Raw genomic sequence first — 13701 nt, forward strand, 5'->3', positions numbered from 1 at the left:
ATGTATGTATGTATGTATGTATATATATGTATATATATATATATATATATATGTATGTATGTATGTATGTATATATATGTATATATATATATATATATATATATATATATGTATGTATATATATATATATATGTATGTATGTATGTGTATATATATATGTATGTATGTATGTGTATGTATATATATATATGTATGTATGTATGTATATATATATATATATATATATATGTATGTATATATATATATATATGTATGTATATATATATATATATATATATATATATATATATATATATATATATATATATATATATATATATATATGTATATATATGTACCGGGCGTAGTGGCATGTACCTGTAATCCGGCTACTCGGAGGCTTGGGTTGGAGGATCGCTTGAGGACGGGAGTTCTGCGCTGGGCCATGCTATGAGAGGGTGTAGGGCAGACCAGAATCATGGCGAAACCCAATCCTTATCCCTGTGTCGTAAGAGACGACCAAGGTTGCGTCAGGAAGGGCATCCGGCGTAAAACCTATGCCAAATCAGTATGCGGATCATAACGGATGACCCGCTGTGGCTACCCTAAACGGGAGCAGCCGAAAGACGAACATCAACATAGATATATATATGGATATATAAATATATATATGTATATATATATATATATATATATATATATATATACATATACATACATATATATATATATATATATATATATATATATATATATATATATATATATATATATATATATATATATATATATACTAGGGGGAGGGGGGGGTGTGCTGACCCATTGTGTAAGCATACGAACGGAACCGTGTTTCCCCATTGTCTCGGGTCGCTCACATGCATTTGATTTTTCATGTTTATTTTCATTTAGTTTTTGATTTATTTATATTTTCATTTACACACGTTTTCTGATGGTTCCTTGATTTTCTCCTGGTGTGGCTTCGATGTCCGTCACCCCACAAAATGACTACTTCCCCATTGTCTTGGGTCAATCACCTGCATTTTTTTCAGTTGTTATTTTTTAATTTTTTTATTTTCTTTTATTTATATTTTCATTTATGTATGTTTTCCAATGGTTCTGTGAGTTGTTTTTTTTCCCAGTATATCAGCTTCGTTGTCCATCAGCATGCAAAATTTCAGCTTTCTATGTCACCCAGAAGGTACTGAACTTTAATATGTCAGTGAGTGAATCAGTTGTTGGATATATCTACTTCTTCTTTCGGCTGCTCCCGTTAGGGGTCGCCACAGCGGATCATCCGTATGATCCGCATGGTGATTTGGCACATGTTTTATGCCGGATGCCCTTCCTGACGCAACCCTGGTCGCCTCTTACGACACAGGGATATAGTACACCTATTTTAACCGGGGTATATACTGGTACTCATTTTGCCGACCTCGGAAGGATGACAGGCTGAGTCAACCCCCTGGTGTATTAATTCAGTGGCCAAACGGGGCTTGAACTCAGGATCTCTTGGATCCCAAGCCGCTGCCCTAACCACTGCGCCAACACCAGGCTCAGTTGTTGGATATATATATATATATATATATATATATATATATATATATATATATATATATATATATATATATATATATATATATATATATATATATATATATATATATATTTGAAGAAAGAAAAAATATATACCGGGTGTAGTGGCGTGCGCCTGTAATCCGGCTACTCGGAGGCTTGGGTTGGAGGATCGCTTTAGGACGGGAGCTCTGCGCTGGGCCACGCTATGAGAGGGTGCAGGGCAGCCCGGAATCATGGCGAAACCCAATCCTTATCCCTGTGTCGTAAGAGGCGACCAGGGTTGCGTCAGGAAGGGCATCCGGCGTAAAACCTATGCCAAATCAGTATGTGGATCATAACGGATGATCCTTTGTAGCGACCCCTAACGGGAGCAGCCAAAAGAAGAAGAAGAATATATATATGACTAAATATATATTTGTATGACTATATGTATATGAGTATACCAGTAGTAAAGCCCGGCGTTGCTCGGGCAACGCCTGGGCTTTCTTGCAAATTTCCTGAATAGCTGTTCGCTGTTAGCGGTTAGGGGTTAAGGGTTAAGGGTTTAGGGTTAGGGTTAGGGTTCGCAGTTAGGGTTTGGGTTGCGGTTGGGGTTAGGGTTAGCTGTTAGGGTTAGGGTTAGCTGTTTGGGTAGCTCACCCTAACCCTAACCCTAACACTAACCCAAGCCCTATCCCTAACCCTAAAAGCTTGGCGTAGCGGAGGTAAATAGCGCCCGGGGCAAAGTGGAAATTTGCGTCCCCCGTAGGCCTTAAACTTGAGTGGATTTGAATGGAAAATCCCAGAAGGGATATCGATTTATCGATTTTTTTCGAATATCGGAAGTGTTATGGAAAAAAATTATTGCCAATGACCTAAGTTGGGCCAAAAGCCATAATCGTATCGAATTTGAATGGAATCGGTTGGAGTTTTTGAAAATGCATCAAAACGAATTTTGAGGGGTCTCTTAAGGAAGACAATAATATCATTAGTAGATGTGCCAAATCTTGTTTCATTTCATGCAGTAACAAGAATCTGATGGTGGAACAAAGAAAGGGCATGCCAAAATATTAATATAGATATATGATTATGTATATGACTATATATGGCTTTACTGTACATATATATATTGTTACGGATCTGGAAACCATTTGCATTCAACATACAGATGTCCCAAAAGTCAGTTATGTCGTTAAGTACGTGTGTAGTCAGATCCCTTTCCTTTTGTCTCGTGGGAGAATCAAAGGCGTGCATTGCGATTTATTTTAGTTAGGTTATTAAATCTTTACATCCAACCAACAACCAACAACCATTCTATTCCCCATCACGATCCACTACCCACCGCTGTCTACAGGCACTCTGACTTGCCAAGGTAGGGTCTTGCAGCCGTTCCTTGCCGCTTCCACCAACATTCCTTCCACAAACGTTGTAACTCTTGCACGACGACCTGTGCAACATTGATACTGTTACTCGTCAAGTATGAACCCGCGTGGAAGACTGGCTGGGGTTTCCCGGCAGTGGCCGTTGCAGCGTTGATACTGTTACTCGTCGACTGTGGGCCCGCATGGAGGAGTGGCTGGGGTTTCCCGACAGGGACCAAGGCCCCACCTCGAAAGGTGGGCCGGAGGACCTGTCCAATCAGAGGCAGACAGCGAGGTGTGTTCACCGAGGCCCCTCCCCGCTGAGGGAGGTCAATAAATTTCCAAGCACTCTCTGAGGCAGGTGGTCTTTTTGAGGTCTTGGAGAGTCTTTTTGAGGTCATGGAGGGTCTTTTTGAAGTCTTGGAGAGTCTTTTAAAAGTTCTTTTGAAGAGTTTTTGGTGGGTGTTGAGGCGGTGAACATGTTTCTGCTGGCCCTCTACGAGGAAGGGAAGAGCGACCCTGACCCCCCTCCGTAGACCCCGGCAATTCACCACCCGAGCTCCTCCACAAACCTCGAGTCCCACATGTGCGACTGGGGACCAAACCAGCAACCATTGTCAGGTGCCGTATCGGGGAGCACGTCCTTCCTCCGACGGTCAGGTACACCACCGAACTCTGACCCACAGCTTGTCTCTCTCCTCAGCTGCGAGGGTCCAATAAAGACTCTGGGTTTCTTTTCATTTTGTGTGTGTGTGTGTGTCTGCGTGTGGGCCCGTCTTGTAAGTAGAACTGAATAAGTGTTTTTGGATCATTGTAAATACTTCTTGCATATTTGCGTTAAGTCTTGCTTTGTGTCTTCATTTACTGGAAATAAAAGTTAGAAATGTTCCCAGTTCGTTTCCGTCCCTTCTTGAATTGGTCCAGCATGGTTCGGATCTGAATTTAGGTGGGGTTTTATCCCCGATAACACTGAACAACAAAAAATTTTTACTGGAGATGTGTAAAGTGATTTAGACTAATTTTGGTACGCTGATTTCAAAAATCATAACCGTTTTTCTGTATCACGTCAGGATTTTCAGTAACAGAAATATTCCCATTGCCTAGAAGTCAGGATTTCAATGAAATTTACAAAAATTCATTTATTCATTTATTTCATCATGAATGCTTCAAAATTATAGAAATTACAGAAAAACTCCACTAGAATGGAATTAAAAATGCTTTAGGCATTTGGCTTTGCGTTTGTGTTGCTCTGTGTCAGTTTCACGATGCAGGAACCAGCAGAAATCGCCCATCATGTTCGGGTTGTGCCGCCCTTGGTGACGCGTCTCCATGAGTGAAATCTCTTGGTGGAATCGCTCGCCGTGCTCGTCCGAGACTGCTCCCAAGTTGTCAGGGAAGAAGTTCAGGTGCTGGTGTAGGAAATGGATTTTCAGGGACATCCTGGAGCCAAGTTTCCTGAAGGACTCCAGCAGCTGCTGCACTATTTCTTCATAGTTGTCCGCGCGCTCGTTCCCCAAGAAGTTGTCCGTCACAGCTTTGAAGCTCCTCCACGCTGCCAGCTCTTTGGGGTTTAGAGTTGTCGGAAAAGTTTCGTCCTTCATAATCTGTCGGATTTGCGGTCCAACAAAGACACCAGCCTTGATCTTGGCCTCCGACAAGGTGTTGCCAAACTTTTCCTTGAGGTATAAAAACCCACGCCCATTCAGATCCATTGCCCGTACAAAACTTTTCATCAAGCCGAGCTTTATGTGGAGTGGTGGAAGGAAAACCTTGGCTGGGTCGACAAGGGCGACATGCTTCACATTGTGTCGACCAGGTACATGCTCTTTTCGCTCTTCCCAATCTTTCTTCGTCCAGTGATTCTTGTCGTCTCTGCTATCCCAGAGACAAAGGAAGCACATGTATTTCGTGTAGCCTGACTGCAGCCCTAACAACAGCGCCACCACTTTCAAGTCTCCGCAGATGTGCCAGTTGAAGTCATTGTACTTGATGGAATCAAGCAGCTGCCGCATAGTCTCATAGGTCTCTGCCATGCCGAACGCGTCAGCCAGTGGGACTGATGGTTTCTCGTTGCCATTGTGGAGCAAAACAGCCTTCAAGCTGTTCTTCCCCGAGTCGATGAAGAGGCGCCAGTCTGCAGGATCGTGATCACACCCAAGTTCTTTCAACAGACCGTTGATGTCACTGCAGAATGTCATCGTGTCTTCCATCTCAAAGAACTCAGCCATGTCTCTGTGACGTGCTCTGAACAAGGATATCTTGGTGTTAGGTTCAAGTAGATTCCACTGCTGCAGCCTTGATCCAAGCAGCTCTGCCTTCGCCTTTGACAGCGAGAGATCTCTTACAAGATCATTTAAGTCTCCCTGGTTCAGAAGGTGTGATTCTTGAGTGTCGGGTTCAAAAGGTTCATCATCACCATCCTCTTCACCACTGCTTACAGCTATGTTCTGATCAGCTGGAGGTGTTGGAACGGGGTTCTCGTCATCATGAGGCACAGGTTTACGAGCAGAGACGCAGTCAGCGTACTTGATGTGACCTTTAGTCTTCTTGTTGAAGCCGGCGATGCTTGTGCAGCAGAAATAACAATCATCATGATGATTCTGCGGCTCACGCCATATCATGGGCACCGCAAATGGCATGCTCGCGCGCTTGCCCACCAACCACTGAGTCAAGGTTGTGTGACAGCTTGTGCAGCAGATGTGTGGTGCCCAGCTCTGTTCTTGGTCCCCCACCTTACACCCGAAGTAGTGAAAGTAGGTGGCCTTCATTTTCACTGCTGTAGATATACTTCGCTGTTGATCTTTTTTGGTATACCGACCACAGACATAACAGAAGTTGTCAGGATGATTGGTACAGGAACGCCTACTCATCTTTATCTGAAAGAAAGAAATATAACACAAGTTAACAACAATTGTACGAAATAGACATGTTAAAGACATATGTAAATTTCATTGAAATCCTGACTTCTAGGCAATGGGAATATTTCTGTTCCTGAAAATCCTGACGTGATACAGCAAAACGGTTATGATTTTTGAAATCAGCGTACCCAAATTAGTCTTAATCACTTTACACATCTCCAGTAAAAAAAATTTTTTGATATTTGTTGTTCAGTGTAATCCGTTCATTCCAGCCGGCACGGCTTTGGCAGTTTCCGCTCGGCTGCACCCGCACCGGAGTTGGTAGTCAGTAGTTGGAACTCTACCGCAGTCGGTAGAGTTACCCGCTTCAAGCAAGACGTGCCGAGGGCGTGGTTTCCCCGGTAGTCGAAATCGCGTAGTTAATTAGGTAAATTGGTTTTAGACAAATAGACCCTACACTATGCGGTTGAAATATTGGCGACCACGGTCAGTTCAGCGACCCACCGCGTCACGGAATTATCCGGAGCGACGGCCTACAATTCCTGGGAGTTTGGTGGAAGACGATGCAAGCTTTCCCCACCTAATGGTCGTTCTCGCCACCGACCCCCGGGTCACAACAGTTTGGTGTCAGGAGCTGGGAACTCTAACTCCTCCGCCTCCAAGAGAAATTTACGGGATTCGGACAAGGGGTGTGCTTGACAACCCCCCCCCCTTTCCATCCAAATTAAGAGCAGGATTTAAATTTTATTTAATTATCGGAATGAACCATGGCGAACCATGGCGGACCAAGACGGACTGGTACACGTGGTTTCTGAATTAATGTAAGGAGAATCCATGGCTCAGGACAACACCGGGCAGGAAGACCTTTCCCTGCGATCAGACCCAGAGGTAGCATTGGGGGCAGCAGCAGCGGTGCATGAGCACCCCCTGCTTCAAATTCCCCCCACAGAGAAATTAACAATCCCTGTCGGGTTCGCGCCCGATCGTGACGAATCGGCTCCTCCGAGGCCACTTGACATGAGCCAGTTGGTGGAGATACTAACGCAAATGAATGGGAATATGCAATCACAGAAGAGTGAAATGCAAAAAATGGAAGAACGCACGAATGCGAATATGCAAAAAATGGAAGAACGCATGGACTGGAATATGCAAACACTGAGAGGTGAAATGCAGAACATGGGAATAGGCTTACAAGCACAAATGAAGGCGGGTCAGGAAGAAATAAAGGCGGAGTTGATAAAGATGAAAGGCGAAATGCAGAGCATGGATTGGTCATTCCTGCACGTGCAGTCGCCATTTTCCGAGTCAAGGGGGAGTGTAAAAGGTGTTCGGACCGCGATGACGACAGGCGAGGTCGAGGCGACGAGTGACTTCACGATAATTGGGGGAGAGACTGGTAAACTCGGACAGGGATGACGGAAATTAAAAAAGAAACGCAGGAATTAAAAGAGTTGACGGAGACGCAGACCTCGAAAGAGGGGGACGAATTGCATGAAATTAAAGAGGAACATACACATAGAACTGGTAGGGGATATTGATGTTGAGCTTGGGGAATGTATTGGGACCCAATGTGAGGGTCAGATTGACCTCCCACAGGAACAAGGGGAGACGGTATGCTCCCTCGTGGCAGGATGTGACGAGGTGAGTCCGGTAAGGCCATATGAGGTCGAGGGTGTGCGAATGAATGCATAGTGCGAATGAGCACATGCCGAGCTTGGGGGGTATAGAAACCCTGGGATCTTTTGGGCTAACACAAGCCTCCTGTGTGAATGTCCCAGAGTGTGTTAGAACGTGCGAGTGGTGCAAATGATATGGAATATATGAGTGCATGTGTGGAAATGGAACACGGACCGACCCAGACGGGAGACGTGGGTCGTGTAACGGACGGAGCTATTTTGGAAACCGCGCCAGCTCCGCGGGTTGCTGCGTGCGAGGTCCGTTCCATGTTTTGCGAATGACCCAGGTGCGCACGACTCCGTGGTCAGGAGCTGGCGTTGAAACGTCCCGTGATTGGTACGAAACCACCACGTAGACGGCTAAAATGGCGGCAATGGTGTGAATTTGGAAAGCACGTGGCCCCATGTAAGCACGTGTGCGAGGCTCCGCGTGCTGCACGCAGCGAGTGGAATTTGTGGGAATTGCGGAACGTGTCCCGACGACGCCGGGCCCGTGTGAGAGTGATGTCGGCAGAGATCGCGCAGCACGAGGGCCAAGTGAGAAACGCACGGCTCAAATGGCGGATGGCTCGAAAGCGAGGGCATGGTGCGATAGACGGAGCGACGTTACGCTTTAAATTATGGGCCAAACGGAAGGGACGAGAAAATTGTAAACCGCCGCCCTGGCGATGCAAGGCCTACCGAGCCTTTGCAGGAGTACCCGATCCCCAGCCAGGATGTAGCGAACATCCTCGTCATGGGCAAAGGAGCACTAGTTTCGGGGAAGGGTTTAGCGTTAGATAGACCGGCCTCATGGGGTATGAGCAGTCCTCCATGGGGCCTGGTAAAACGAGTTGGGGAACTTTAGTTTAGAATTAGAAATGGATTGGAGACATGGACAGACATGGTACGTGTAGTGGGGGATGTAGATTAGCTACATAGAATTAAATGGAACGTGCATTAAAGTAAGGGATGACGAGGGGCAGGAGCTAGTTAGGGGACGTAGCGAGCAGAGTATCAGTATTGGTGTGAATTGAAAAAAAAAAGAGAAGAAAGAAACATGATGAGTGAACGTGGGTCAGCAGGCCCGATTGTGAATGGAGTGAATGTGGAATGCATGGTGCGAACGAATGATTGGGGGGGAGGAGTGAATCCCACCCAAGGGAACCCGGGGTTAGTGAAACATTAGTTTGTGGGTTCGCTAAATTAACCAAACGGATGTCGTTTTGTTGTTGGTGTGAACAAAGGCACGAAACCCTTTTGAAGGGTGCAGGAGTCTATTGACTGACTGGGAGCATGGCTGGTGAAAGGTGCGCATTGAGTGGAGGGCCCTCTGGGCACCGGAGTAGTCGGCGAGAGTAGGCCATGGGTCCAAGGGACCAAGTTAGTGTCATGGGCACGGGCAGCCCACGGAAACAGGACCTGGAGCACCAAAATGCCATGTGGGCTTCGACGGGGAAGGTGCCAGGAAGGGCATCCCCCATGTTCATAAGGAGCAGGTAGGCTCGGAGACAGCCTTAGTGACCCGTGGGTGCCATAGTTCGAGTTCGGCAGATAGGTATCCCTGCCAATGGAGCCACGCTGCCCAGTCACAAAATTGTGCAAGAGCACGAGAGAAAATTTGTGGGCCGGGTCCAAATTAATAACGAACACCAACACAGGCGACGGGAATCATGCTTTCCAGTACCAATAGTTTAAAGTAGACAGGTGTATTGAAAAGCCCCGGGGATAGATTAAAAGTTTAATAAAATGCTAGGATAGGAAGGAAACGTGTTCCCCTTCGCACCATCCATCCCTTCGCTGTTTGTAGGCTGTTGGACTCGCCCTTGGAAATTGCTGAAATCTGAGGGAGTTGTTCTGAGGCTGCATTGGGCCTCGAGACAGATTCACTAGTCTCTTCCTCAATCCCCTCAAAAAGGATCTTAGGGATTGAGGATAGGCAGTTTGGACAGGTGAGCCGGACAAAGACAATAAAGGGGGCTAGGGACACACGTAATTATAAAAAATAAAAATAGTCCAAATTTCGTTGTTTTGTTTTTTTGTTGCAAGCTCATGGGGGTGGGTATGGACAAGGACAGACATATGCGATAGGTTGGGGGGAGATCGTAGAGTAGGTCCGAGCTCGTTTTCAGACCGGCCGGCACCACCACACTCTCTCCACAACCTCACGAGACCAGACCGAGGCTGTCCAGCTTCGTGTGCCGACCTCCTCTTGTAGTGCATCTTCCCTGGTCTGCGCTTGACATGTCATGCTTTGCCTGCCTTTGCCTTGCCTCCATAACTGCCCATGCCTTTGTTTGTATTGTCATTCAACCCTCACCATGTGCTCCAGGACCACCTCTGAAAGTGTTATGCAAGGACTGCCCTGCAGGCAGCCGCATTCCCGGGGACTGCACTGAGCAGCCCAGAGATCTTGTTGCATAAAGGCCAGTTCAAATGGCCTGTGAGATGGCGTATGGCCTGCCGTGTTAGGGTGAGTTTCCTCCAGCAGCCAGGAATGAAAAAAATAAGAAGAAGAATTCAACGACAATCAAGGGACCTTTGAAGGCCCTAAAGAAGTCTGACCATCAATGCCTGCTGTGCACTCGCCCACAAATGTTAACTTTGCTGTGTTTGCTCTCCTCAAGTCACAGGTCCTGAGCCATGGTGGTGTAAATATTAGGACTGCACATAATTTTAACCCACCTGTTGTTTGTTTAGCATCAGCAATGAAGTTAAGTTGTCTGAGTGAGTCTGTTAGTTTAGTTATGCAATGCACTAGGTTATTTATTTTTGGGACATGTATTCAAAATGTCATACTCAGGGATCCTTAGGTAAAACGTGCGAGGGGAAAACCTACATCTGCATGCCACACGAAAATTAACTACTCGAGCCGAGTCTCTAAAAAGGGGGGGGGGGCAGTAGTGTTACGGATCTCGAAACCATAAGCATTCTACATACAGATGTCCCAAAAGTCAGTTATGTCATTAAGTATGTGTGTAGTCAGATCCCCTTCCTTTTGTCTCATGGGAGAATCAAAGGTGTGCGTTGCGATTTCTTTTAGTTAGGTTATTACATCTAACAAGCCACCTAACAACCATCCCATCTGCATGACCCCTCGGCCCATTACGATCCACAGTACCATCGTGCTTGCAGCCCTTGGTTCGCGGGCCACAGCGCAGCTTTGCCTGAGACGGATTCCCGAGGATGTTCGAGGCAGTTTCACCACCATGACCTTTCTCGAACACGCATGGAGGGGAGGGTCGGCTTTCTCCAAACAAGGCCAAAACCCCGTCCCGGAAAGGTATGCCGTGGGACCCTGTCCAATCGGACAGCGAGGTGTGTTCACCAAGGCCCTCCCCGCTGAGGGAGGTTCATAAAAATCCCTGAGCACTCTCGGAGAGCAGAGTTTTTGGTGGGTTTTTGCTGTCACGAAAGGGTTTTTGTTGTCACGAGGGTTGAGTGGAAAGTCAGCGAGGCAGCGAACGTGTCTCTGCTGGCCCTCTACAAGGAAGGAAAGAGCGACCCTGACCCCCCTCTGTGGACCCCAGCCATTCACCACCTGAGCTCCGCCACGAACCTCGAGTCCCACACGTGCGATTGTGAACCAAAACTGCGACCATTGTCAGGTGCCGCAGCATGCCCTTCCTCTAACGGCCAGGTACCCATCCGAACTCTGACCCCCAGCTTGTCTCTCTCCTTGGCTGCGAGGGTCCAATAAAGAACTCTGGGTTTCTTTTCATTTGAGTGTGTGTCTGTGTGTGGGCCCGTCTGGTAAGTATAACTGAATAAGTGTTTTTGGAACATTGTAAATACTAGTACGTGCCCGTATGTACGTAGCCAGACGTGCGTGGCCGTACGTGCAAAAAAAAAAAATAATAATAACTTTCAAACCGCGTGCCAGAAACAACAACCACACAGTCTGTTCCTTCGCTCTCGGAAACGATGACTGGATTGGGGCATTGTGTTTATCTATAAATGCGCATAAGAAATCGAGAAATTATTAGAATACAGCAAGTCATCACTATCTGGAAGTGGTGCGTGCCCGTACGGAATGTTCACATGCATTCCACGAATGATCGCCTCCATTGAAGTAACAACTGCTGTGATACTTACACACAGAGTTAATTAAAATCCAAATTAAAATCAAGTTTACCTCCCTGTCTTTGCTTACCATGACATTCACTGCCATTGACCATTGCCACTCCTACGCCACGGTAACTAAATGATGCCCTTTCCACATCGGCCACGCCGACGCAGCAACGTGTCTTGTCATTGGTTTGGTAAATAAATGGCTGCCGCAACGTGTCTTGTCATTGATTTGGTAAATGAATGGCCATAACTTGGGAAGCACTTGTCCGATTAATATCAAACCTTGAAAAGGCACAAAGTCAGGCCCCCAGCAATATAGCTGGCAAGTTGCAATTAGATCGGACCAGTGGTTGTCAAGAAACAGCGGTCGCACGCACGCACGCACACACACACACACACACACACACACACACACACACACACACACACACACACACACACACACACACACACACACACACACACACACACACATTGCTGGAATTATAGATAGATTCCTTGCTTGCATATTAGCGTTGTCTTGCCTTTGTCTTTTACTGTAAATAAAACTTGTTGGAAATGTTCCCAGTCCGTTTCCATCCCTTCTTGCATTGGTCCAGCATGGTTCGGATCTGATTTTAGGCGGGGTTTTATCCCCGGTAATCGGACAATTGCAGCCGGTATGGCTTTGGCAGTTTCCGCTCGGCTGCACCCTAACCGGAGTTGGTAGTCGGTTGTTGGAACTCTACCGCAGTCAGTCGAGTGACCCGGTTCAAGCAAGACGTGCCGAGGGCATGGTTTCCCCAGAAGTCGAAATCGCGTAGTTAATTAGGTAAATTGGTTACAGACAAATAGACACTACGCTACGCGGTTGTAATATTGGCGACCATGGTCGGTTCAGCAACCCCCGCGTCACGGAATTATCCGGAACGACGCCCTACAATTCCGGGGAGTTTAGTGGAAGATGACGCAAGCTTTCCCCACCTCATGGTCATTCTCGCCACCGACCCCCGGCCCACAACAATATATATATATATATATATATATATATATATATATATATATATATATATATATATATATATATATATATATATATATGTATATATTACCGGTCTAAAGTTTTAGAACAACCCCATTTTTCCAGTTTTTACTGAAATTTGAGCAGTTCAAGTCCAGTGAATAACCTTAAATGGTACAAAGCTAAACGGTAAACTGCCAGAGGTTAAAAAAAAAGTTTAGGCTCCCAAAAACTTAAAAATAATGTAAATTTCAGAGTTGGTAAAAAAAGGTCCTTTGAAGGAACAAGTAATGGGTTAGCAACTGCAGCTGTTCTGCCGCAATGGGAATAAATTCAGCCTTGAAAACTTATGCAAACAATTCCTACAGGTGTCCCAACTTTTGTTGATTAGTTACAAACCCTTGGTCTGTATAAAAGCAGTGTTGGAACAGACTGTGTTGCTACACCGTCTGAAGCATTATTTGGACAACATTGCACTGCAGGAAGTAGTATATTGCAATCATGATGGTGAGAAAAAGACAATTAACAAAGGAAGACAGACAGACCATTATAACCCTTAAAAGTAGGTCTTTCCTTTGGAGAAATTGCAAAGGAGCAAAGGTGTCAGTGAGTATAGTTTCCTACACCATCAAAAGGCACTTGGAACCTGGAGGTAACTCTGACAGGAAGAGGTCTGGCAGACCCAAAGCCAAAACACAATCAGAAGACTAGTTTCTGAGAGTCAACAGCTTGCGTGATAGGCGACTCACAGGACAGCAGCTTCAAGCACAGCTTAACACTGGTCGAAGTAAGGAAGTCTCAGTTTCAACTCTGAAGAGAAGACTTCGAGCTGCATGTTTGACAGATAAGAAAGCCATTGCTGAGATGGCAAAATAAGAAAAAGAGGCTTGCCTGGGCCATGAAGCACCGCGAGTGGACTACTGAAACCTGGAAGAAGTTCTTATGGACTGATGAATCAAAATTTGAAATCTTCGGTTCATCACGCAGGGTTTTTGTCTGCCGTCAAGTAGGCGAAAGGATGGTTCCTCAGTGTGTGACACCAACTGCCAAACATGGAGGAAGAAGCGTGATGATCTTGGGTTGTTTGCTGGATCCAGAGTTGACGACTTGCACAGAGTTAATGCCACCCTGAACCAAAAGGGCTACCACAGCATTTTGCAGCACCATGCAATACCCTGTGGTCTACAACTAGTTGGTCAGGGCTTCATCCTACAGAAGATAAC

The 13701-nt window shown here is 46.0% G+C and overlaps 1 protein-coding gene and 1 pseudogene across 4 annotated transcripts in view; both read left to right on the forward strand.

Moving 5' to 3' along the window:
- The window catches only part of LHX5 (LIM homeobox 5), a 121094-nt gene that overhangs the window by 16486 nt on the left and 90907 nt on the right, over positions 1-13701 (forward strand). The window lies entirely within an intron of this gene.
- Positions 1667-1807, forward strand: LOC147028634 (signal recognition particle RNA; annotated as a pseudogene).

Source organism: Eptatretus burgeri, chromosome 4 (genome assembly GCF_056783735.1).
Source record: "Eptatretus burgeri isolate ZD-2024b chromosome 4, Ebu_testis_v1, whole genome shotgun sequence".
Lineage (NCBI taxonomy): Eukaryota > Metazoa > Chordata > Myxini > Myxiniformes > Myxinidae > Eptatretus > Eptatretus burgeri.